Below are 4825 nucleotides of genomic sequence, written 5' to 3' on the forward strand. Positions count from 1 at the left end.
TGTGATCACTAGAAGGAAGAAGCTGATTGCAATCGAGTGCCTTTGGAAGCATCTTGTTATTATGGGGAAATACTTGATGTTTTGAAAGTGAACTGTTTGTGTTATTTCCCCAATGTTTTTATAAAAATAGGATTGTAGTCGGATTTCTCAAGAATCCCGGACTCAGCAACACACGTGCTGACGGGCTCACCCTCACTGCACAATGACACAAGGACACAGAGTAACAGCACCGACAATGAGGCAGGCAGAGAAAGACACACAGAAAACCAGGAAGAGATTATCAGGACTCAGAAATGAACAGACAGAGAAAGGCAATGAGCAAACCAGCTGATCGCAATCGAGCGCATCTTGCAATTATAGGGAAACACTTGATATTTTGAAAGTGAACTGTTTGTGTTACTACCGAACATAAATAGCAGAGAATGGTTTCGATCCATCGACCTCTGGGTTATGGGCCCAGCACGCTTCCGCTGCGCCACTCTGCTAACTGCTATTTTAGATTTCAGCTGCCCGTTAGTGAAATATGTTCATTTCCCCAATGTTTTTTTTAAAAATAGGATTGTCGTCTGAATGCTCAAGAATCCGGTACTCAGCAACACACGTGCTGACGGACTCACCCTCACTGCACAATGACACAAGGACACAGAGTAACAGCACTGACAATGAGGCAGGCAGAGAAAGACACACAGAAAACCAGGAAGAGATTATCAGGACTCAGAAATGAACAGACAGAGAAAGGTACTGAGCAAACCAGCAAGAGACAGCGAGAGACTGATGAACACCACTTGGAGGGAGCACTGAGGGTGGCAAGGGCACAGAATGTAGTCTGGCTGGGGGATTTCATTGTCCATCACCATGAGTGGCTCGGTAGCACCACTACTGACCATGCTGGCCGAGTCCTAACGGACACAGCTGCTCGATTGGGTCTGCAGTAGGTGGCGAGGGAACTAACAAGAGGGAAAAACATACTTGACCTCATCCTCACCAATCTGCCTGCCGCAGATGCATCAGTCCATGACAGTATTGGTAGGATTGACCACTGCACAGTCCTTGTGGAGATGATGTCCCGTCTTCACATTGAGGATACCCTCTATCGTGTTGTGTGCCACTACCACTGTGCTAAATGGGATAGATTTTGAACAGATCTAGCAATGTATAACTGGGCATCCATGAGGTGCGGTGGACCATTAGCAGCAGCAGAATTGTACTCAACCACATTCTATAACCTCATGGTCCGGCATATTCCCCCACTCTAACATTACCAACAAGCTGGGGACCAACCCTAATTCAATGAAGAGTGCAAGAGGGCATGCCAGGAGTCGCACTAGGCATACCTTGAAATGAGGCGTCAGCCTGATGAAGCTACAGCCCAGGACTACTTTCATGCCAAATAGCAGAAGCAACATGTAATAGACAGGGCTAAGTGATCCCACAACCATCGGATCAGATCTACACCCTGCCACATCCAATGATGAATGGTGGTGGACAATTAAACAACCAACAGGAGGAGGTGGCTCCACAAATATCCCCAACCTCAATGATGGGGGAGTCCAGCACATCAGTGCAAAAGACAAGGATGAAGAATTTGAAACAATCTTCAGCCAGAAGTGCCGGGTTGATGATCCATCTCGGCCTCCTTCTGAAGTCCCCAGCATCACAGATGCCAGTCTACAGCCAATTCGATTCACTCAACGTGATATCAAGAAACGACTGAAGGCACTGGATACAGCAAAGGCTACGGGCCCTGACAATATTCCGGCAATTGTACTGAACACATATGCTCCAGAACTTGCCGCGCCCCTAGCCAAGCTGTTCCAGTACAGGTACAATACAGGCATCTACCCGGCAATGTGGAAAATTGCCCAGGTATGTCCTGTACACAAATAGCAGGACAAATCCAACCCAGCCAATTGCTGCCTCATCAGTCTACTCTCAATCATCAGTATAGTGATGGAAGATGTCATCGACGGGGCACTTCCTTTGCAATAACCTGTTCAGTGACGCTCAGTTGGGTTCCGCCAGGGCCATTCAGCTCCTGACCTCATTCCAGCCTTGGTTCAAACAAGGATAAAAGAGCTGAACTCAAGAGGTGAGGTGAGAGTGTCTGCCCTTGACATCAAGGTAGCATTTGACTGAGTATGGCATCAAGGAGCCAGAGCAAAACTGGAGTCAACGGGAATCAAGAGGAATACTCTCCACTGGTTGGAATCGTACCTAGCACAAAGGAAAATGGTTGTGATTGTTGGAGGTCAATCATCTCAGCTCCAGGACATTACTGCTGGAGTTCCTTAGGGTAGTATCCTCGGCTCAACCTTCTTCACTGCTTCATCAGTGACCTTCCTTCAATCATAAGGTCAGAAGTGGGGATGTTCACTGATGATTGCAAAATTTAGCACCATTCGTGACTCCTCAGATACTGAAGCAGTCCATGTAGAAATGCAGCAAGACCTGGACAATATCCAGGCTTGGGCTGATAAGTGGCAAGTAACATTCGCGCCACACAAGTGCCAGGCAATGACCATCTCGAACAAGAGAGAATCTAACGATCTCCCATTGACATTCAACGGCATTACGATCGCTGAATCCCCCACTATCAACTTCCTGGGGGTTCCCATTGACCAGAAACTGAACTGGAGTAGCCTTATAAATAGTGTGACTACATGAGCTGGTCAGAGGGTAGGAAGCATGCGGTGAGTAACTCACCTCCTGACTCCCCAAGCCTGTCCACCATTTACAAGGCACAAGTCTGGAGTGTGATGGAATACTATCAACTTGCCCGGATGGGTGCAGCTCCAACAACATTCAAGAAGCTCGACACCATCCAGGACAAAGCAACACGCTTGATTGGCACCCCGTCCACAACATTCACTGCCTTCACCACTGACGTACAGTGGCATCAGTGTGTACCATCCACAAGATGCACTGCAACAATGCACCAAGGCTACTCAGGCAGCACCTTCCAAACCTGCATCCTCTACTGCCTAGAAGGAGAAGGACAGCAGATGCATGGGAATACCACCACCTGAAAGTTCTCCTCCAAGCTACACATCATCCTGACTTGGAACTATATCGCCATTCCTTCACTGTCGCTGGGTCAAAATCCTGGAACTCCCTTCCTGATAGCACTGTGGTTGTACCTACCCCACATGGACTGCAGTGGTTCAAGAAGGAAGAAAACCACCACCTTCTCATGGGCAATTAGGGATGGACAATAAATGCTGGCCTGGCTGGCGACGTCCACATCCCATGAAACAAATAATTAAATGCAATAACAGCTCATCTCAATTCCTAGTATATCTAAATCCCACCAGTCCAACATAAGCTGAACAATTATTGCATGTTGTGATTGACGGTCTGGTCTGTAAACTGCACTGTATCACAGATTGCTGACATTTGCTAACTGGAAGTGAGAACTGCAAAATCGGGACAGTAGTTCACGTAGTCTGTCAGTGTGAAAGAATCAGGCAATTTGAGGTAATAGAATTTGTTTGTAAATGTTACACTCATACTGCTTTATATTTTTATATTGGAAATAAAAGTAATTATTTCGTGAAAATAGTGACATGTTGTCCAAACTTTGGTAGCCAGTTGTTTTCGTCTTGCACTCAGCAGGGCAATCCACAAGAATACCAATTTAAGGGAAAACAACAACTTTCTTCTGTATGAGAAGAGAGTGCTGATTAGTTGGCAAGTGAACTCTGATTGGTCGAGGCATTGCCATTCAGAATGCATCAGTTTATGGTAACTGACAGATAACTGCCCAGCTTTGTTTGAAATTTAAACCAGGCAGCTTGACTCTGATTGGTCAGGGCATTGCCCTGTGGAATGAGCCAGTGAATGGCTGTCACTTATTTTGTTTAGCTGAAACTGGCACAATGTGTGTGCATGTTCTTTCTGTCTGCAAAGAACAGGGCCCTGTGTATTAATATATGTAGCTTACAGTACACACCAGTGCACCACACTGCGAGCCCTACTGACAGTCTTAAATCGGTTGTCAGTGTAATTTTTAGCACACTGAGAATTATTTAGCAAATGTTGTCCTATTGTGGAATCACATCTCATGTTGGATACTGTGTTTTGAGTTTTGCAAGCATGGGTAGGGCCCATTGCGAACAGTGGAAGGGACATGTTATTTGATACAATCCGCCAGTTTTGGGATGTACGGTCTAGAAAATTAGCATCACACTGGTATTGAAATTCATATATCACGTTACTTATTTGTGTGATAGGCAGGACGTCTCTTTTGCTTGACAGCAGCATCCTGTTAGTGGCGAACACCACACTTGTTGCTCCTGCATAGTAACAGCAGGAAACAGCGAGCTTCACCTGTTACTCAAATACTGGGGATATATTACCTTTCCAGGGTAATTTGAGGGAGACTGGGCACTTTTCAGGGCTCAAAATGACGTCCTTCAGCCCATTTATAAGTTTGTGTGATATACAGATAGAAATGATCTGATCAGTGTAGCCATTGTAATGCAGGATGTCTTTGATTCGCCCTATTTCAGCATCAAGCTTGCATGGTGAGCAAATGGCTCAGCCCTATTTATGAGGTTGTCGATAAGACCTATCTTATAGCGCGTGGAACTGTAATAATTCCAACGCGTGTATTGACCAGTGAAGGTAGGTTTGCGGTAGACCGTGGTAGAAAACCCCTTAGCAGATTTCTCAACTAGTACATCAAGGAAAGGGAGCTCATTTGACTGCTCCATTCCAAAGGTGAATTTGAGTGCAGGATGGAGCCCATGAAGACGTGCAAGGAAATTATTTCATGCAGCTGCGGATTCAAATATAGCAAACGTATCATCTACATATTGGAAATATG

General features: G+C 45.7%; 1 non-coding gene across 1 annotated transcript; it reads right to left on the reverse strand.

Moving 5' to 3' along the window:
- Positions 1-413: 413 nt before the first annotated feature.
- Positions 414-485, reverse strand: trnam-cau (transfer RNA methionine (anticodon CAU)). The gene has a single exon. It is a non-coding gene; the product is annotated as a tRNA-Met (tRNA).
- Positions 486-4825: the final 4340 nt, after the last annotated feature.

This window comes from Heterodontus francisci, chromosome 28 (genome assembly GCF_036365525.1).
Source record: "Heterodontus francisci isolate sHetFra1 chromosome 28, sHetFra1.hap1, whole genome shotgun sequence".
In the NCBI taxonomy this organism is placed as follows: Eukaryota; Metazoa; Chordata; class Chondrichthyes; order Heterodontiformes; family Heterodontidae; genus Heterodontus; species Heterodontus francisci.